Source organism: Trichechus manatus, unplaced genomic scaffold (genome assembly GCF_000243295.1).
Source record: "Trichechus manatus latirostris isolate Lorelei unplaced genomic scaffold, TriManLat1.0 scaffold00013, whole genome shotgun sequence".
NCBI lineage: Eukaryota > Metazoa > Chordata > Mammalia > Sirenia > Trichechidae > Trichechus > Trichechus manatus.
In genome coordinates this window covers 21,398,312-21,421,339 of record NW_004443949.1, presented here as the reverse complement: position 1 = coordinate 21,421,339, position 23,028 = coordinate 21,398,312, and the positions used below count along the sequence as shown (strand labels likewise).

The window sequence follows — 23,028 nt, the reverse complement described above, 5'->3', positions numbered from 1 at the left end:
TGGGAATCCATTCCAAAGCAATAATCATAAACGCAATGAAATATTATATTCAAAATTACTTGTTAGAGAAAAAAATATATATTATATAAATAAGTAAATTTTTATAAATAAGAAGCTTAGAATAGAGAAATGGTTAATTAAATCCAGGTAATATGATAAACCACATTTCATTGATGATAAGATTCAACTCTTTCTACATTTTAACATCTCTGAAATTGGACTGTGTCTTATAATAGTTAGCATCTTATTAGCATCATCAGTTAGGCAGCAGGCATGAAATAGCTGTCATGCCGTGCATGCAAGGACTTTGTTCACTTTGTCATTACTTCAACTGAAATATGTAAATTGTTGGCACTACCCATGTTGATTTAACAGCTATTTCAAATGTCTTCAAGAGTTATGCTATAATACAGCATTGAGATCAGGAGTTATTGTGTACAGAAAAAAGCATATAAACAGAGCAACAGGGGGTAAATTTTATTATTACCCATTGCCATCGAGTTGATTCTGACTCATAGTGACCCTGTAGGACAGAGTAGAACTGCCTCAGTCCAAGGAGTGGCTGGTGGATTCGAACTGCTGATTTTTTGGTTAGCAGCCCAGCTTTTAACCACTATGCCACCAGGGCTCCAATTAGTGAAGTAAATATTTACCATAGAATGAATAATTCCTATTCCATATTTTCCCCGAAAGCAACAACCAAGTAAGTGTTTTATGGGACCTAAATGGCTGAAGGTGTGCTACATTTTGTTTCCTGAGGAATATGCAAAGGAAGCACCTCCTACACTTCGGGCAATGCAACTAGAGGCAAGAGAATTGCCAAATCCTTGCAAGGGATGAAAAAATGTGAAAGCATCAAAAGGATGGTGTGATTAATAAATTGTGTCACACAAGGCTATTACTAAGGCTTTGTGTCACAGTTTAATTGGAAACTTTTTTTCTTTCATAGAAGCATTAAAATAATAATGTGTCCTACAGTAAATGGCATTTGATGCACACTTAAAATTTCTTAAAAACTTGGGGAGAATCTTTGGGCTTAAACAAAAATATTAAAGCAGAATACAAAATTGAAATCGATCACAACTTTAAGATAATTTTAAACCAGTGTGGGAAAAGTGAAAGTAAATACATCAAAACTTTAAGAGTCTGCAACTTCCGGGCAACATGGTGCTATAGAAAGAAGCACCACACCGTCCCTCCACAGCAAAGATCAGAAAAACTAAGCCAAACAGAGAAAACAGCAATCCTGAAACCCTAAGCATCAAATGAAGGGATAAAGAACTCAGCCAAGCACTGAATGGAATAAGAAACTGACAGAGAACAGAGAGTGAGGAGAGATAAATGCAGAGGTCCCCTATCAGCTAATGCAGCATGGATCCACCATCTTGGACTCCTATTGGAGATCAGTGAACAGGGAGTACTGGAAAGCTGCTTCACAGAGCTTCCAGCAGGAGACAGGACAACAGGTAACCAGCGATATACACTTTCCCACCCCCCACCCTTCTTCACCCCCACTCAGCCTCCTCTGCTTCCTGCAGCCATAGTCTTTTAGCCAGGAAGTACTGGCTTCACCCCAGTGCTGCTTGGATTCCACCTGCCCGCAGTGGCCAGCTCCCTGAGTGACATTTGTTGGCTGCTGTGTTGCTTTTTTCTACTTCTTTTGATTTCTTCCATACTTCTCACCACCTCCGCCTCTTTTCTCTCAAATACCTAGCTCCATGCACCATCTTTGCTTCTTCCTGAAAGGCTGTGAAACACTGTTTGAACGTGAAACTGCTTCCCGGCCCATGCTGCCACGCTGGTGGGATCCCGGGGCTTTTTTTGTTTGTTTTGAATTGTTTGATTGTTTGTTTTATTTTTCTTTTCTTGAATTGGGAGCCTGTTCTAGCCAGGCAGTACTGCGCGGCTTGGGACCTACCCCCTCAGTTTGCACAGACACACAGAGGGATCCCTGAGGACATTTCCTTTTTTGGTTTTTTTTTTTTCTGTTTTTTTGGGGGGGTTTTCTTGTTTCTTTTTTTTTATTTGTTTGTTTTGTTTTCTTTTCTCTCTTTTTCCCTTTTTGTCTTTCTTCATTACTCAGTTTCTCATCTGTCTATACTTACCTTCTCTTCCTGTCTCCTGAATACCTGGCGCTGAGTGACACCTCCACCTCTTCTAGCCAGGTTCACGGCCTGGGCGCAACTTCCCCAGCCCTCACAGCCCCACTGGTGGGATCCCTGGGGGCTTTGCTCTCTTTTTTATTTCTAATTTTTATTCATTTTTTTCTTTTCTTTTTTTTCTTCTTCTCCTTTTTGTTTTTCTCCACGTTTCACTCTCTCATCTCTCCACTCCAATGGCAAGCTCCCTTAGCACTCTTTTTTGTTTGTTTGTATGTTTTTGGCTCCTGTTCCTCTCTCTTCTTTCCCATACCCATCTTAGCTCCACACATCACAATCTCCCCCTCCATCCTGCCTAACTGCACCATACGCTGAACATCACACACCCAAGCAGCACAGACATGGCCTATTGGAACCTGCCCTGCACTGATTGCTGGCCCGCCCTGTTGACCCTAATACACGCCACAAACAATCCATCCCAGCAACTCCTCTTCAGCTAGACCTGCCCTGCTGTACCATATCTGAGTGACTGATCCTGCCAATTGGAGAAGGAGGTGAAAAGTATCGCACCCACAGACAAGCAAACAACCAAGAACACACAGCTCACCTGCTCAGACATAGTCAAATTAAACAAAAAACACAGAGAGGATCATTGAAGAATTGCTGACAGAAAACTTCCGCAATATCATGAAAGATGAAAAGCTGGCCATCCAAGAAGCTCAATGAATCCCATATAGGATAGACCCCAAAAGAAAAACACCAAGGCATATCATAATCACATTCGCCAAAACCAAAGACAAACAAAGAATTCTAAGAGCAGCTCGAGAAAAACAAAAAGTCACATACAGAGGAGAAACAATAAGACTAAACTCAGATTATTCAGCAGAAACCATGCAGGCAAGAAGGCAATGGGATGACATATATAAAAGCTTGAAAGAAAAGAATTGCCAGCCAAGAATATTATATCCTGCAAAACTCTCATTCCAATATGATGGTGAAATTAGAACATTTCCAGATAAACAGAAATTTAAGGGAATATGTAAAAACCAAACCAAACTGACAAGAATTATTAAAGGGAGTCCTTCGACCTGAGAACAAACATCAGCCCACAGGCTGAATCTAGGATGCAGGATCATACCAGCCAGATATCAGTCTAGGAAATGAACTCTCAAGGACTATCCAAAACCAAAAGAAATACAACAGGGAATCAAAGACAATCTGTAAATGACAACAACATCAGAACAATAAAAGAGGGAATAAACGGTGTACGTATAGAACCCTCTAATGGAGAGGAAGACAAGGCAATACCTAGTAATAATAGACTGCTTCAAACTTAAGAAGATAAGGGTAAATTTCATGGTAACCACAAAGAAAGTTAACAAACCTACTCATCAAAATAAAGAGGCAAGTAAAAGTTTACACCCAAAAAGAAACAATCTTTGCTTGTTATGAGGGATGGGAGTGGGGAGGAATACTAAGTAGACAATAGATAAGTGGTAACTTTGGTGAAGGGTAAGACAGTACACAATACTGGGGAAGCCAGCACAACTTGTACAAGGAATAGATATGGAAACTCCATAGACACATCCAAAGTCCCTGAGGGACTGAATTGCTGGGCAGAAGGCTGTGGGGACCATGGTCTCAGGGAACATCTAGCTCAATTGGCATAACATAGTTTATAAAGAAAATGTTCTACATTCTACCCTGGTGAGTAGCGTTTGGGGTCTTAAAAGCCTGTGAGCAGCCATCTAAGATACTCCACTGGTCTCACCTCTTCAGCAGCAAGGGAAAATGAGAAAAAAAGATATAAGGAAAAAATTAGTCCAAACAACTAATGGACCACAACTACCACGGCCTTTGCCAGACTGAGTCCAGTACAACTAGATGGTGCCTGGCTACCACCACCGACTGCTCTGACTGGGATCACATCAGAGGGTCCCAGACAGAGCTGGAGAAAAATGCAGAAGAAAATTCTAACTCACAAAAAAGACCAGACTTACTGGCCTGACAGAGACTGGAAAAACCTCGAGAGTATGGCCCCTGGACACTCTTTTAGCTCAGTAATGAAGTCACTCCTATGGTTCACCCTTCAGCCAAAGATTAGACAGCCCCGTAAAACAAAATGAGACTAATGGGGCACAACAGTCCAGGGACAAGGACTAGAAGGCAGGAGGGGACAGAAAGGCTGGTAATAGGGAACCCAAGGTTGAGAAGGGACAGTGTTGACATGTTATGGGGTTGTTAACCATTGTCATAAAACAATATATGTACTGTTTAATGAGAAACTATTTGTTTTGTAAACCTTCATCTAAAGTACAAATAAAAAATAAATACATTAATTTAAAAAAAAGTTAAGAGTCTTCAAGGTGGTATTAATCTTTATTTTCCTCCTCCTTTTTATGTTTTCCAAACTATTGAAAAAGAATATAATTTTAATCAGTGTCTTAGTCATCTAGTGCTGCTATAACAGAAATACCACAGGTGGTTTTTAACAATCAGTTAAAAGAAACATTTAGAATATTAAAAACAAAGATGTAAATGCACCCTCTAGGCATCCAAGCATTTATAACTTCCTTTATAACCCATAATTATTTATCTAAGCTTCTTTTGAGTTTATATTTCAGATCCTTCTTCTGTGAGATGTATATTCTATAGATTCACAAGCTTCAAGTTAGCCTGGTATTCCTAGATTGGGCCACAGCACATCAATCCAATCTACAGTCTTCATACGTTTGTGATCTTCAGTAAAACTTTCTCAACCTTTGCCATGCTAGCCCCAAATACTCATTTAATATTTTTTTCTCCAAACATTGAAGCTCTTAGGGAAAAGTGAAGGATCTTTCCCAACTCTTATTTCTTAGTATTTATAGTTACTATAAATTTACCACCCTAGCCTATTTGGGGATGAGGTTTATAGTAGAGCAAATATATTCCCAAGTTAGTTATCCAATTGTGGCATCTTTTCAATTCTTTCCTATATGACAGAAACTAAGAGAAACAAAAAATAAACACATTTTTACCCTAGTATATTAGCGATCAAAGGATCCTTTAGGTTGCATATTTTGCAGCCATGGACTTTTACATAGTAACTCCAATATCAAACATTAGAAATTCTGAGATCACTGAGAAGATAAATGAGGAGAGCAGAAGGTCACAGACGTAAAGAGACACGGAGCCTGAATTAAACCTCAGAACCAGGGGACTCTGGACAAACTGGATTCGTGTTGGGGAATGTATCCCCAGACTCCCCTTCCTCTCTGTCCAGGATCTTTTTAAGCTTTGTTGCATGTACAAAATCCATCTCTCCTCTCTCTCACTCTTCCACCTTTGAAATAAACCATGCCGAATGTCACAGGCAGCCTTGAGTGGGTTGCAAATAGGAAGCAGGGTGAAGCCCAACTTCATATGTTTGGGCTCCTCATCAATCAATGTTGTCTCTGCAGTTAGCAAGGTTGCATCCTTGGGCCTCATGCACTCTTCTGTCACCCACAGAACCTGTGGGTGGCCCTCCTGCAGATGTGGAAAGAGTATCAGAGTACCACCAGTATCAGATTCCACAAATGAAGGACGCCATGCCCAAACTTAAGTTCTCCCACTGACACCATTGATCATACAAGTCCCTAAATTAAAATTTGATTACCAGACACTCCGTTTTCACTTTAATCCCTCCTACATGTAAAATCATTTGAGAGTGTAATTATAAAATCATTTAGGTATTTAACCTGCAGCCATTAGCATGTTCAACTCCCTGTTCGTGTCTATCCCACCCCCAGCAAATAATAAATAAATGAAATCTGGCTTTAATGCTACTCATTTACAACTGGTAATTAATATCTGAATTGGTCTGAGATCAAAATTCAAGACTTATTTTGTGCTTTTCCCAGAGACTTGGAGACAAAGGTAGGATAGAAAGAGATGAGATGCAGGGGAGGTCCCAGCAATGTAGTTACTGTTGTAGTTGTTGTTGTTGTTAGCTGCTGTCAAGTCAGCCCCGACTCATGGTGACCCCATGTACAATGCAATAAAATGTTGCTTGGTCCTACACCATTCCCATGATCAGCTGGGGATCCATAGGATTTTCATACATTGATTTTCAGAAGCAGATTGCCAGGCCTTTCTTCCTAGTCCATCTTAAGTTTGGAAGCCCTGCTCAAACCCGTTCAGTACCATAGCAACACGCAAGCTTCCACTGACAGACAGGTGGCGGCTGAGCATGAGGTACATCGGGTGGGAATCGAACCCAGGTCTGTTGCAAGGAAGGCGACAATTCTACCACTGAACCACCACTGACTCCCAGCAATGCAGAGCTTACCTCAGATCAGGGACACCACACATCCGCTTGGCACAAAGAGAGAGAGCACACATTTGGAGAAGGAAGGAGAAGGGCCTGTTAGCAGTATCTTGTTCTTGTTGCATTAAGACCTAGACATTGTAAAGTCAGAATCTGCCAAAAATAGTAGAATAAGGATACACTTCACTGCCCTATCATGTGTGAGATGTTCATTAGCATTTCGTGCAGGCAGGCAGAAAATTGCTGGAGGAAGGAGGAAATCAAATTCTGAGTCCGTCCCCCACCCAGGGTTGCAAGTCTGGCATTTCTGCACAAGAGGAAACCATATCCTACCGGCAATAGATTCATCATCAACCTAACCCACAATGAAGGTACAAAGAAAGCAAAATACCCCTGCATCTTTATTGCTCTTGGTACCTTGAGTGTATTTATTAGACAAAGGAATATTTCCTGGAATCATTACAAAAAAATCTCTGTTCAGCTAAAGTACTGTGCTCCCTACCTGAATTCTGTTTAATTCATTAGAAAGGAAACATAATTAGCTTATTTAATGATCAATATACTTGAAATCTGTGGAAATAGGAGAAGAGAGAAGGAAAGGCATTATATGCCCAGAGCACTAGAGGGGGGCTGTGTGTCATCGCCACCCCAGCCCTTTTCTCCGTTAGTTCTTTCCAGAAGCAGAGCCTTCTCTATTCTTCCAAATGGCCTCACAGCCCCCAGATGACAAACAGGCCTTGATCCTGGATTCCACTTTCATCTCTGAGGTGGCAGTGGTGCTCCATACTCTGCAAGGTCCCAATTACCGATGGCGACGGGGAACACACGTTCTAAATGAAGCCATGCACTTCAAGTACTTTCCCTCATTCTTCACTGCACCTTTTAGAAAAACAGGTAACAGGGAACAAAGTGGATTTTTTAAAATTTTTCCTTCTCCTCCTTCAACTGCCTTGCTTCGGGCAGACATGTAATAAACAGCGAGGCGGTCTAAAGGCCAGTGTTGAAGGGGGACAGAACGGGCTGGATAATCAATGCCTGGATTCTGAAGAGTCAGTTATGTGTCTTGAGTCATTTACAGTCAAGAGATGAGGGATTTATCTAGTGGCAGCCTAAAATGATCAGTCTATGGCCTAAAACAGAGCTTTGTGTTATACATTTATGCCCACAGAGGGGAAAAAACAGGAAACTATTACATTGTCTTGAATATGTAGCTTTGAATTGACTTTCTGTCACCTGCTTCAAAACCACCTTGCAAAGGACTGACAGCTTTCAACAGTGGTTGTCACTCTTCATTCCATGCTGACATCTCAGATTATAGCACCAAACTCCAGCACTACTTTCTTCTAATTCTACACATGTTCTGTTCCACATTGCCCAGTTCCAATGGGTTCACCACTTACAATAATAAATTTTTTTTTAAGTCCCTGAATATTAAGCCATTTAACAATCATATTTTTGCAGAATGTTGAACGATATAGGAAAGTTATCCTAATATAATATTAAATGAAAAAAAGCAAGATACAAAATTACGTATGCAGCATGATACTAATTTGATTATTTATTTAAGGAGCCCTGGTGGTGCTCAGCTGCTAACCAAAAGGCTGCTTCGAACCCACCAGCCGCTCTGAGGGAGAAAAATCTGGTGATCTGCTCCCATAAAGATGACCTGTTGCCATCAAGTTGATCCTGACTCATAGTGATCCTATAGGACAAAGTAGAACTGCCTCATAGGGTTTCTAAGGCTGTAAATCTTTATGCAGGCAGACTCCCACGTCTTTCTCCTGTATAGCGGCTGGTGAGTTTGAACCACCAACCTTTTGGTTAGCAGCCGAGCGCTTAACCACTGCACCACCTGTGCTTCTTCCCATAAAGATTACAGCCTAGGAAACCCTATGGGGCGAATCGACTCTGTCACATAGGTCGCTATGAATCAGAATAGACTCAATGACACACAACAACGTATATATACATATACATGTATGTATGTGTATATATATGTATATATGAGGTCCCTGGGCGGCACAGTTTGCACTAAACTGCTAATCTAAAAGTGGGTGATTCAAACCCACCAAGTACACCCAGAAGAAAGGCCTGGTGATCTGCTTCTGTAAAGAGTACAGCCAAGAAAACCTTATGGATTAGTTCCACTCTGTAATGCATGGGGTCGTCACGAGTCAGAATCAACCCAACAGCAGTGGGTTTGGTTTTTGGGTGAATATTTATGTGTTTACCTGTGTGTGTATGTGTATATGGATAAACATTACATAAAATAATTCCAAAATATCAATACTATTTCTTGACAATGGGATTAAGGGTAGTTTTAATCATTTTCTTTATCCATTTGAGAGTTTTCTAAATTAAGCGTGTGTTATTTCTAAGAAGTAGAAAAAAGAATTGTTTCAAACGCTATACAGACGTAGGATGTTCCTCAGTTTAAGCCTGCATTTTATTGTCCACTTGTGCTACATTCTACTCCACTAACTTCACTTCCTATCATCCTGTTTCCCCCAAGTCCCGCATTTTTCAATTTTGTTTCCGGCATCAAGTACAAATGAACCAAGAGGGCTGACTTCTGGGTGACTCCTCAGTCCATCATGTGGCAGGAAGCAGAACAAGCAGGAAGAACTGGCTTCCAGTCCCCATCATGCCCCTAACTGGGATGCAGGGACCTTGGAAATTCCTCTGAGCTAGTTCCCTGGGTCTCCTCCCCATATATGAGCGGAAGCTCCACCAAGCTTGAACTTTCTACCTTTCATGAGCTTCTCAGTCCAACAGAAGATTCTAATCTCCATGAGCATGAGGTTACTGCAAAATTCTGTTTACAAGGCAAATGATTCTCATTCAGTAGGAAGTGGTGAAAGCTGAGAGTCGTAAGTATTCAGGAGAACTAACATGTTGTTTTATCTCAGAACAAATCTCCCAAGCAAAATATTCTTTGCAGATGTAAACCAAAAAAAAACCAAACCTTTTGCCATCGAGTTGATTCCAACTCATACCAGCCCTATAGGACAGAGAAGAACTACCTCGTAGGGGTTCCAAGGAGCAGCTGGTGGATTCAAACTGCTGACCTTTTCGTTAGCAGTGGTAGCTCTCAAACACTGTGCCACCAGGGCTCCTTGCAGATATAAATACAACCCAAATATCCACAGTATTGAACATGAGGTAGAGGGGGCTCAAAAAAGAAGGAAGCAAGGCAGCCTTTCAGAGATGTTAAACTATGTAATGCCCCAAATACATATAAGGAGTTAGATGTATACCCAACATTTAAGTTTAACAGAGTGTGAAATCACCTGAACTGTCAAGGGACTCAAGTATAAATACCTGGAATAATTGCACTAATCTTATCTGAACAATTAGTCTTAGAAAATATAGCCCTTAACTTGGATGGAATTAAGGCCTTTTTTGTGATAAATGTATATAGCTTCACGTTATTCCTATCTCTGGCAAGACACTACAGTAATATCTATAAATATCAGATGACTTTGCTCCGTCAAATTCCAACAGAAATTTGACAAATTTCTTACTAAAACTGAAAAATTGTGTTTCAAGGAAAAATCCATTGTTTATATCTTCTAGAGTTAATTCTAATCATTATTCTCTGTCTCTGCTGATACTGTTACCTCTAAAATAATAAGCAAATAAACAGGAAACAAAGTGATATTAAGGCAGAAATTGTTGCTAGGACAGCAAGAACTGGACATAAACCTCAGTGTGTGTAGGTTTTCACCTCCCAGATGCAGGCATGAGAAAAAAACATAATAAAAACAAACCCATTGTCATCAAGTTAATGCCGATTCATGGAGACCCCATGTGTGCAGAATAGAGTTGCTCCATAGGGTTTTCTTGGCTATACTCTTCACAGCAAGAGAAAAGGCCTGGTGATCTGCTCCTACAGAGATTTCAGCCTAGGAAACCCTAAGGGCAATTCTACTGTGTCCTATAAGATCGCTATGAGTCGGAATCGTCTCTATGGCATACAACAACAACAATCTTTATGGGAGCAAATTGCCAGGCCTTTCTTCCGTGGTGCCACTGGGTGGGTTCGAACTGTCAACTTTCATATTAGTAGTTGATTGCAAACCGTTTGCACTACCCAGGGACCTCAGGCACATGTTGTTATTCTGTGTTATCGAGTCAATTCTGACTCATAGAGACCCTATAGGGCAGAGTAGAACTATTCCATAGGGTTTGCTAGGTTGTAATCTGTACAGGAGCAGATTGCTAGGTCTTTTCTTCTGCAGAGCCACTGGTGGGCTCATACTGCTGACCTTTTAGTTAGCAGCCAAGCACTTAACCATTGTATCATCAGAGATCCCACAGGCTCTGCAAAAAAAAAAAAAAACCGAACCCACTGCTGTCAACAAGTCCATTCTGACTCATAGTGACCCTCCATTAAATGCTCAGATTCTTAACTGAACTCAGCAGATGTCCCAGGCTAATTATATTTTGAAAACACAGCCATTCTGTGGACTGTCCCTTAGGAACATTACAGCTTTCCTTCCCACTCTCAAGGTTCCATAAAGCTATTCTCAGACAGAGCTGAGGGTTCAGGAGGAAGAATCGGAGTATCCTGGAGGTCGTAGAAGTCCAGAGAAGGTTCTTAAGAAATTGTTATGGATTGAATTTTGTCCCCCCAAAATATGTGTTGGAATCCTAATCTCTATTTCCGGTTTGGAATTAGGGATTTTCTTTTTTATGTTAATGAGGCCTTATCAGTGTAGGGTGTGTCTTACACCTAATCACTTCTGAGTTATAAAAAAAAGTGCAAACTAGACCCAGAAGTGCATACTGCGGAAAACAGATGCCATGTGAGGATCACCAAGAATCAGAAAACACCCAGGGCTGTCAACAAGGAGGACTTGACACGGCCAAGACCCTGATTTGGACTTTACCCTCCAGAACTGTGAAAAAATAAATTTCTGTTCTTTAACCCACCCATCTGTGGTATTTCTGTTACAGCAGCACTAAGCAACTAAAAGAGAGATCAATCCTTAAGGTTTCATGTTTATGAAAGTAGTGAACTGGATAATGCATTACTGACAATATCAATTATGTGGAAAGTCTAAAAATCAATAAAGACTTGCAGAGATTGCTTGTATATACAGCCAACGGGGGAAAATTAATTCAAAGCATTAAATACTATTAACCAGCCACCTCAGATCCAAAAAAATATTATGTTGGTCCCAGAAAATAAAAATGTTGCTTTTTCCATCTACAGATATAACTCAGTCTCGATTCAAACACCAACAGCATTCTTTACTGAGATGGAAAAACTAGTCACTAAGATTATATGGAAAGAAAAGAGGCCCCAGATGAGTAAAGCATTATTGAAAAAGAAGAACAAAGTAGAACACTTCACACTATCTGATCTCAGAACCTACTGTACAGCTACAGTAGTCAGAACAGCCTGGTACTGTACAACGACAGACCCATAGACCAATGGAACAAAATTGAGAACCCAGGTGTAAATCCATCCACTATGGTCAGCTGACCTTTGACAAAGGCCCAAAGTTCATTAAATGGGGAAAAGACATTCTCTTTAACAGGACCCATATCTCACACCATACACAAAAACTAACTCAAAATGGGTCAAAGACCTAATTATAAAAACTAAAATGATAAAGATCATAGAAGAAAAAATACGGACAGTGCTAGGGACCCTAATACATGGCATAAATAGGATACAAACCATAACTAACAATTCAAAAACATCAGAAGATAAACTAGATAACTGGGAGCTCCTAAAAGTTAAACACTTAGCTCATGAAAAGACTTCATCAAAAGAGTAAAAAGAGAACATACAGACTGGGGAAAAAAAATTTGACTAGGACATAAATGACAAGGGTCTAATCTCTAAAATCTGCAAGATACTGCAACATCTCAACAACAAAAAGACAAATAATCCAATTAAAAGACAGTGCCCAATGTAGATGAAGTCAGCACAACTTGACCAAGGTAAAGGAATAGAAGTTTCCTAGGCACATCCAAACACCTTGAGGGACCAAGTCGCTGGGCTGAGGGTTGGGGACCATAGCCTTGGGGGACATCTAGGTCAACTGGCATAACATAGTTCATAAAGAAAATATTCTACATCCTACTTTGATGAGTAGCATCTGGGGTTTTAAAAGCTTGCGAACAAAGGATATGAACAGACACTTCACCAAAGAAGACATTCAGGTAGCTAACAGACACATGAGGAAATGTTCACGATCATTAGACATTAGAGAAATGGAAATCAAAACTACATTAAGATACCGTCTCACCCCAACATTACTGGCACTAACAAAAAAAAAAAAAAAAGAGAGAGAGAGAATATAGCAAATGTTGGAGAGGCTTCAATGAGATTGTAACCGTTACTGGTGGGAATGTAAAATGGTTCAACCATTATAGAAAACAATATGGAGCTTCCCTATAAAGCAAGAAAGAGAAATACCATACAATCCAGCAATTCCACTATTAGGAATATATCCTAGAGATATAAGAGCTGTCACATGAATAGACATATGCACATCCATGTTCATTGCAGCATTATTCACAACAGCAAAAAAATGGAAACAACCTAAGTAGCCATCAGCAGATGAATGGATAAACAAATTATGATACATACACACAATGGAATACTACACAAAGATAAAGAACAATGATGAATCTACAAAATATCTCACAACATGGATGAATCTGTAGGGCATTATGTTCAGTGAAATAAGTCAATCACAAAAGGACAAATATTGTATGAGACCACTATCATAAAAACTCAAGAAAAAGTTTATACACAGAAAGAAACAATCTTTGATGGTTATGAGGGAGGGGATGGCAGGGGAGGAGAAATCATTAACTAGATAGTAGATAACTAGTAACTTTGGTGAAGGGAAAGACAGTGACCAATATAGGTGAAGTCAGCACAACTTGACCAAGGTAAAGGCACACAAGTTTCCTAGACACATCCAAACACCTTGAGGGACCAAGCTGCTGGGCTGACGGTTGGGGACCATAATCTTGGGGGACCTCTAGGTCAATTGGCATAACATAGTTCATAAAGAAACTATTCTACATCCTACTTTGATGAGTAGCATCTGGCGTTTTAAAAGCTTGTGAACAGCCATCTAAGATACCTCTATTGATCCCATTCTGTCCAGAGCAAAGGAGAATGAAGAAAACCAAAGTCATAAGGAAAATATTAGTCCAAGGGACTAATGGACCACATGAACCACAGTCTCCACTAGCCTGAGCCTAGAAGAACTAAACGGTGCCTGGATACCACCACCCACCACTAACCATTCTGATAGGGATCACAATTGAGGGTCCTGGACAGAGCAGGAGAAAAATGTAGAACAAAATTCAAATTCACAACAACAACAAAAAAAAAGAGACTTACTGGTCTGACAGAGACTGGAAGAACGCCCAAGACTATGGCCCCCAGACACCTTGCTAACTCAGAACTGAAGCCACTCCTGAAGTTTACCCTTCAGCCAAAGATTAGGCAGGTCTATAAAACAAACAATAACACATGTGAGGAACGTACTTCTTAGTTGAATCATGTATACGAGATCAAAAGGGCAACACTTGCCCAAAAGCAATGACGAGAAGGCAGGAAGGGACAGGAAAAATGGACGGATGGAAATGGGGAATTGGGGTGTGGAAGGAGAGACTGTTGATGCACCATGGGGATTGCAACCAATGTCACAAAACAATTTGTGTATAAATTGTTGAATAAGAAACTAATTTGCTCTGTAAAGTTTTATCTAAATCACAGTAAAAAAAAATGATGCTTTTTTTAAGAAGAGGAGATATACTATATCTATTACTAAAAGCTATCATTTATTGAATGCCCACTACTATAAGCAACTTATATAAGTTGACCAATTTAATTTCACTATAAACCTAGAGGAGGGTACTACCATCCCCATTTTAAAAATGAGAAAATTAAAAAACAGAGAGCTCGTTAGCTTCATCTTCACAGAATCTAGCTCTCCCTACGTCTAGTAGCAAAATGACTGCAGCAGTTTTAGCCTTCCCATCCTCTTCCCACACCATCCAGGGAAAAAGGTCTCTTCTGGAATTCACATTCTCATTGGTCAGGTTTGCCACATGATCTTCTCATGTGGACAACCAAACCAAAATCAAACCCGTTGCCTTGCAGTCAATTCTGACCCATAGCAACCCTATAGGATAGAGTAGAACTGCCCCGTAAGGTTTCCAAGGACGGCTGGTGGATTTGAACTGCCAATCTTTTGGTTAGCAGCCAAGCTAAAAATCAGAACCAGCTGCTGTGAAGTCAGTTCTGACTTATGGTGAAGCCATGTGTGTCAGACTAGAACTATACTCCATAGGGTTTTCAGTGGCTGATTTTTCAGAAGTAGATCACCAGGCCTTTCTGCCAAGGCACCTTTGGGTGAACTCAAACCTCCAACCATTTGGTTAACAGTTGAGCATGTTAACGGTTTGCACCAACCGGGGACTCCCACAGAGAGGCTGAGGCCTGCTAATTACACTAAGCCAATCAGAGCCCACCCTGGAGGTGCAAGTAGGGTCACCCCTTCCAAAGCTTCTGGCTGAGAATGGGGGAGAAGTGAATTTCCCTAAAGTGGTAGGAGAAGGGGGACAGTGGATGTTATGAAGAAAACCACCAAATGTCTACTGCAGTGCTCATCAACCAGAAAAGGAGGATCAGAAAATTTCCCCAGCAGTATCATCATATGCCAGACTGAAACTATTAATTCATATCGGCACTATTTGTTCTGAAAGAATATGTCCTCCATGCAGTTACTGTTTAAGAAAAGTCTAATTTTTATGGTATCCCTCTTCCCTAGAATCACTTTCTCCCAGGGACTACAACAGGTATTCAGCTCATGTTAGGGACTCTCTGAAGTCTTCCACTCAGGAATGTATGTGATCATTTTTATATCAGCAAATTTTATGGTACAGAACTAAGACTTTCATGTACCTAACATTTCATGTACCTAAGGAAAGCTAAGGTTGCAAAGAAAAAGATTTTTTTTCTACCTAATCATCTTTTATGTATTTGTTACTTCACCCGAGGTGTGGATTTGGTGCTTCGCTTGTACACAAAGCAGAGAAATGGTGAAACCAAGAGCTCAAGAACTGTATGAGTCCTTATAAAGCACTCAGAATGATTCCTCTGCTTTTCTTGTAGACAGATAATTAGTTATCCAATTTAAAAGATGTTCTCAAATGAAGATATCATAGTGTTCCTTGGGCACACATTTTAAAGTTTACTGATCGTCGCGATCAGCATGATGCTTATATTAAAACTAACATTGAATTCAATTTAATCCAATGAATGTTTGTTAAATACAGAGTGCCTACTCTGTGACCATCTTGAAGCTCATGCCCATGTCTTAACAGAAAACTTCCTTTATATTAGCCTTCATAAACAGGAAGACCACAGTAGATTGCATATCAGTTGATCAACATATACAGTAAAACCCACGAAAGCCAGAAGGTGTGTAAGGCGGAAGCCTGTCAGAGGAGGAAAACTCAAATATTTTCCACTGAAACAAGTGGTAGAAAAGTAACAGGACTGCACCCTGTCAAAAGTGGAAAACTTGCAAGACCCAGAAAAACAGGGCAGTTCCGTCGAGTTCGGGGTCTCACACATTTATTTCACTATATGTATTTGAGTAGCTGTGCTAGGGAACGTGGCGCACAAAGCAAGTGTAAAACATTATCTCCAATCTGACCTGTCCGGGGTACATGTTCTCATTGCACTTTCCTAGCCTTTTAATTGTTTACATGGCTTTTCTCTGAACCTTCTGCTGGTTTTCCACAGTTAAAATAAATTGAGATTTCACAATTGAACTCCACAAATAGAAACAACCAAATGGACTCCAGAAAAATATTGGCTTATTTTGGGAAGCAGATTCCCAATCATAGTGCTTTTACATTAAGTTGTGTTTGAATGGAAAAGAAAAATAAACATAAAACTGAAAGAGTCAACATAAGAGAGAGTGACTACGAATCCAAAGAGAAAACACTTCATATCATTGTTACCAGGGATGACTAATCCAATAAATTGCTTAGCTAACACCAGCTGCCCATAAGCTAAATATACCAGCATCAACTTCCAGGCCTACAATGTGTATGCAAGCTGCTGAGCAGGATTAATTCTGTCAAGGCCTAAGCAACTGTTCTGCACCTCAGGAAGTTGCAAGACCTTTTCAGACCTCTCTAATGTAGTTTAAAACTCCAGATCAGGCACATTAGTGGGCAATTTAGGTCATCTCATCTAACGCAAGAATCCTCCCTGGCAGTGGTTATCCACTGATCCAGCAGTGGGGAGCTTGACAGGACCCCTCCAAAGACCCTTGTCCAGTTCCAGTTATTAGGAGGCCATTCCTTACACTAAGTCAAAACTCCCTGTTATGGATTGAATTTGTGTTCCCCCAAAAGATATGTTGAAATCCTATCCCCTGGCACCAATTGGAAATAGGGTCTTTGAAGATGTTATCAGTTAACAAAAGGTCATATGGGAGTAGGGTAGGTCCTAATCCAATATTAAACGATTGCTGTTGAGTTGATTCCAACTCATAGTGTTCCTATAGGACAGAGTAGAACTGCCCCATAGGGTTTCCAGGGAGTGGCTGGTGGATTCAAACTGCCAACCTTTTGGTTAGCAGCTGAGCTCTTACTCACTGGGCCACCAGGGCTCCAATCCAATATTAGTAGTGTCCTTATAAAACAGAAGACACAGAGGGAAGAACACCATGCAACCATGAAGTTATGCTACAGTTGCAAGCCAAGGAATAACTGAGACTACCAGAAGCTGCAAGAGAGAAGAAAAGATTTTCCCCAAGAGCCTTCGAGGAGAACGTGGCCAAGCCAACATCCTGAATCTAGCCTCCAGAACTTCAAAACAATAACTTTCTCTTCTTGTAAGCCACTCAGTTTGTGGTACTTTATTACAGCAGTCCTAGGAGACGAATTAATCTCCCTCCCTGTCATTCCCACCAAAATAAGTCTAATCCTTCTTCCAATGACAAACTTTCAAATACAAAAGACAGCTATCATGTTACCCTGGGAGTCACATCTGCTATTGTTTTCTTCATAGGACATTCTACAGGCCACATATATTTTGCATCTGTCTTCTCCCTTGTTACTTATGTGAAGCAAGTTATGGGATATAAAATCAAGATTGAAAAACTAACTTTTCTTTTCCGCCATATTTCTTTTGGTTAAAAGCATATATTTTCATTTTGTAGTGCCTCAGAATTGAACAAATAAGTGGGCCGGTATACCCCATAATAAGCATTCATCCTCAGGCTGTCCTTTTGATCCTAAGTCAACATTTATACTGCTTTCTTTAAACTATACTTTCGGAATTTCCTCTACCATTGAATCTCTCCATATTCAGTCTCCTCCCTTCGATCATTCTTGCCTGTGGATTAAGGTCAGGTAGCAAATGCCTCTATTTTACATCATCTAATTGACCATGCTAGTGTGATATTCAACCTCTGCTTCATCTGGAGAAGCCGCCTCATGTTAGATGGTGATGCTGTGGACAAGAAAACAGAAGTAGAAAAAGCTTATTAGCCTTCGGAAAATGATAGTACTGTTTGTGCTTCTCTTTAACACCTAATTAGTTTCGAAGTAGTAAAAACTTTCAATTTATTAAGCCCTAGGTGGGGAAGCGATACTTTTACGGAGAACTTGAGATACAGTTTTTGAATGATTTTGTGGCAGTCACACGAACTGGGAGACACTGAAGTAACAGCCAACTATCAGCACTGTAGACCTGAGTTCTGAACACTGCGATCCTCTGCACATTTTTACACCGTAATTTAGATGACTCTAGCGTGTAACTCCAGAGTCCCTGACTGATGCAAAAGGTTAACACACTCGGCTGCTAACCTAAAGGTTGGAGACTCAAGTCCACCCAGAGGCGCTTCAGAAAAAAGGTTTAGCAATCTACCTCTGAAAAATCAGCCACTGAAAACTCTATGGAGCACAGTTCTACTCTGACACACAAGGGGTACTCATGAATCAGAGTCTACATGACAGCAATTGGTTAGCATGTAACTCCATAAAGCATTATTATAGGCTGGTCTAAAAGGCCTGGGTTACAATCCCAGGTTAGATGAAAGTATCCAATATAGTTCTAGTTTCAACTGTACGTAGCACTTTCACCTTCTTAGCTTAGTTGTCCTTCCAAACATCCTGGCAAGAGTAGGATGATGGTCTCCATTCCACAGCATGAGGTCACTATGGTTCAGTGAAGCTTGTGACTTGATTTAATGAAGCTCACATAAATGATTAGTGCTAAATGGCATTAAAATAGCAAATAAATCAATCATTGATTCAGTATCCCACATTCTTCAACGTTTATCATGGTCCCTCCTTTCTGAGATATAACATTACAAAGTTAACTCCTACTTTCACTTTCTCTAGATTTTTGACATGTGGTACAGGCAAAAGAGACCATTCAAGGGGAAGAAGAATTCCAAAACCACAGGAAACATGTGGCCTGAAGGACGTGTTACCAGGGCACTGTCAGGCAGCCAACTCTAAACCAGGACTTAGTGACATGGGATGGCTAGAGAAGCCATTATATGCTGCTGATTATTCATGAACACTGCAAGGCTGTTTTAGCATCTGCTGGTGGCTGTACCTCCTTCTGCTCCTTGCTTCAGAAAACTGACTCCAGATACGTATTTCAAACAAATATGTTGTTGTTAGCTGCCATTGCGTTGGCCCTTGACTCATGTCCACCCCATGCACAATGGAATGAAATGCTACCTGCTCCTGTGCCATCCCCATGATCGGTTGTGGATCAGGCCCATTGTGACCCATTGAGTTTTCATTAGCTGATTTTCAGAAGGAGATCACCAAGCCTTCCTTCCTAATCTTAGTCGGGAAGCTCTACTAAAACTTGTTCAGCATCATACCAACATGCAAGCCCCCACTGGCAGATGAGTGGTGGCTGTCCATGAGGAGTGGAAGGCAAGAATTCTACCACTAACCCACCACTGTCCCTCAAACAAATATACAGGACCTTCCAAAGTACTAGGTCTTGAGATGGTATCCAATTTTCCACTCTATCTAAGTTGAAATATGAAAAATACCATTGCTGTTGAGTCGATTCCAACTCATAGTGACCGTCTAGGATAGAGTAGAATTGCCCCCCTCAGGGTTTCCAAGGCTGTAATCTTTACAGAAGCAGATTGCCACATATTTCTCCTGAGAACCTCCAACCTTTCACTTACCAGTCGAGTGCTTAACCACTGTGCCACCAGGGGTCAAGACCTATAAAAAAAGTTCTTGGGTGAGATAGGGGTAATTTTTTTTTTTCTTATTTTTCTGAAAGCACTGGAAAGTTTCCACTGAGATTTTTTATGAAAAAAGAAAAAATCCTTGGAATGGGGAATTTTCCTTCCCAGATTTTCCAGATATTTCTGAAGCATCACACCATTTACTCTGGGATTAATCACATGAATATCGTGAACCTTTTTTCAGGTAACTAAGCAAAGAACAGTTTTCTAACCTCTGCTTTGCCATTTTCTTTATAATTGTGGGATAGTGACATATGTTCCTTCATCTGTAAAATGGTGATAATATTAGCTTACTCCACAGAGATTTTATAAGAGTTATAGAAGAAAAGCTGATAAGCACAAGTATAGCAGCCTCCCTCATAAACGAAGGTTTCTAAGGGATTTGGAAGGAGTGGGAAGAAGCATAGAGGGAGTGGGTGGATGGAAGGAAACTCAGAGAGAAAACTCCAGCCCACCTCTAACCACGGTGAAGTGTTCAGCTTATCTTTCTCTGATACCAGCTCTCTCCTATGATCTAGCTCTCTTTCTGGCTCTGAAGTTTCTCCATCAGACCTCCTCCAGGTCCCGGGAAACTATTATCTCCACATTAAGCACTCAGCTGCTAATCGAAAGGTTGGCAGCTCAAACCTACCCAGCGGATCCACAGGAGAAAGACCTGGGAATCTGCTCCCATAAAGATTACAGACAAGAAATCTCTATGGGTCAGTTCTACTCTGTCACATGGGGTCCCTATGAGTCAGAATTGACTTGATGGCACCTAACAACAGCAACAAGGATCTTTGCTTAATATTTTCCTTGAGAGTCTCACATTTCTATGTATGTAGTATTGCTTTCAAAACTACACAAAATATATAAATGCCATGGCTAGGAATCTTTCATTAAGAAAATTAAAGTAATGTGGAATCTGTGATCTTTCACCTTGGCAACTAAACACATTAGCATCCACTTCCTGTTTCAGTTTTAAAATGGTTGGCAAGCTCATATGGCCACATATCAGTAAAACAACAGCTGAGATTAGTCCATCTAGTAATTTTTACATGCACAGTCTGCCTTGGAGGTAATAAAATAATACACCCCACTGGGGCACTCAGGGAAACAAAGAGACTAATCTTTTTTTTTTTTACATTTGTTATATTCATCACAATATTTGAAAATTCTCATTATTTCTGTTCTGGTTGTTCTGTTTCCATTAATCTAGTTTCCCTGCCCCCTTACAGTCTCATCTTTGTTTTAAAGTAATTGTTGAGGATTTCCGGGCAACATGGCACTATAGTCAGAAGCACCACACCATCGCTCTGCAGCAAAGATCAGAAAAACTACGTCAAACAGAGTCACACGTCAATCCTGAAACCCTAAGCATCAAATGAAGAGATAAAGAACTCAGCCAAGCACCAAATGGGATAAGAAACTGACAGAGAACAAAGAGTGAGGAGAAATACATGCAGAGGTCCGATATCAGCCAACTTAGCATGGATCTGCCATCTTGGACTCCAATCAGAGATCAGCGAATAGGGGGTATGAGAAAGCAGCTTCACAGAGCTTCAAGCAGGAGACAGAACAACCGGTAACCAGTGATACAGGTTTTCCCACCCACCCCGCAACCCTTCTTCACCCCATTTAGCCTCCTCTGCTGCCTGCAGCCATAGTCTCTTGGCCAGGAAGCACAAACTTCACCCCGGTGTCACTTGGATTCCACCCGCCAGCACTGGCCGGCTCCCTGAATGCCTTTTGTTGGCTGCTGGTATTGCTTTCTTCCACTTCCTTAGATTTCTTCCTTACCTCGCACCACCTCCTCCTCCTTTCTCTCAAATACCTAGCTCCACGCACCATCTTTGCTTCTTCCTGAAAGGCTGAGAAACACCGCACGACTGTGAAACTGCTTCCCGGCCCGTGTTGCAATGCTGGTGGGACCCCTGGAGCTTTATTGCTTGTTTGTTTGTTTGCTCTGATTTGTTCTGTTTTGATTTGTTTGTTTTCTTTTTCTTTGTTCAGCTTGGGAGCCCCTTTTAGCTGGGCAGTACCATGCAGTTTGGAAGCTACTCCCTTACTCTGCATGGACATCCCTGGGGGCATTTCTTTTTTTTTTCTTTTTTGCTGGTTTTTGTTTTTGTTTTTGTTGTTGCTTTGTTTTGTTTTCTTCTCTCTCTTATTCCCTTTTTGTCTTTCTTCATTTCCAGTTTCTCAATTTATTCATTTTTTTTCCTTTATCCTTTTTCTTTTTTTTTTTCATTTTTGTTTTTCCAATTTCTCAGTCTCTCATCTCTCCACTCCAATAGCAAGCTCCCTTAGCACTGTTTCTTATCTCTGTGTGTGTTTTTGGCTCCTTTTCCTCTCTCCTGTCTCTCGTCTTTCCCATAGCCATCTTAGCTCCACACATCACAATTTACCCCTTCCTTCCTGCCTGCCTGCACTGTGCAATGAACATCACACTCCCAAGCAGCACAAGCATGGCCTACTGGAACCTGATCTGCACTGATTCCTGGTCCACACTGTCAGCCCTGGTACATGCCACAAACAACCCATCCCAGCAACTCCCCTTCAGCTGGACCTGCCCTGCTGTACCATATCTGAGTGATTGACCCTGCCCATTGGAGAAGTAGGTGGAAAGTATCATGCCTACAGATGAGCAAACAACAACAAACGCACAGCCTGCCTGCTCAGACATAACCAAATAAAACAAACAAGTAGGACAAAACAAACAAATCTACAATCAGTAAATGAGGAAAATAACCACTGAATGCCCCAAAGACAGCAGATAATATCAAAACATTTACAAAAACAGGCAAGGATGATTCCAGTAGGAGTCCAGATGACCTTCCAGTAGAAGAAAAGGCACTAGACCTAACTGATACGGAATTCAAATCTCTAATATTCAGAACTGTAAAAGAGTTGAAGCAAAAGCAGACAAAACTGAGAAAAAATAGACAAATTCATGGAAAAGGCAGACAAATTCATGGAAAATACAGACAAAAAATGGAAGATTCAAGAAAATCATACAGGAACAAAATGCTACAATAAATTCACAACTAGAAATCATACAAAAACAACAATTAGAAATCCAAAAGATAAACAAGATTTCAGAAACGGACAGTGTCATAGAAGGGCTAAGGAGCAGGTTTGAAATGATGGAAGATAGGATCAGCGAAATTGAAGACAAACACTTGGCTACAACTCTGTTTGAGGAAAAATCAGAAAAAAGAATGAACAAAAATGAAGAAACCTTGATAATTATGTGGGATGTAATCAAAAGCAAAAATTTGCAAGTGATCCGAGTTCCAGAACAGGGGGAGAAAACAGAAGACACAGAGAGGATCATTGAACAATTGCTGACAGAAAACTTCCCCAGTATCAT

The 23,028-nt window shown here is 40.6% G+C and overlaps 1 long non-coding RNA gene across 1 annotated transcript; it reads right to left on the bottom strand.

The window, feature by feature from the left end:
- Positions 1–4,857: 4,857 nt before the first annotated feature.
- LOC111819606 (uncharacterized) lies at positions 4,858–7,345 on the bottom strand. The gene is made up of 2 exons (XR_002823184.1): positions 6,412–7,345; positions 4,858–5,609 (listed from the first exon to the last, which is right to left on the bottom strand). It is a non-coding gene; the product is annotated as an uncharacterized LOC111819606 (long non-coding RNA).
- Between the last annotated feature and the right edge of the window lie 15,683 nt (positions 7,346–23,028).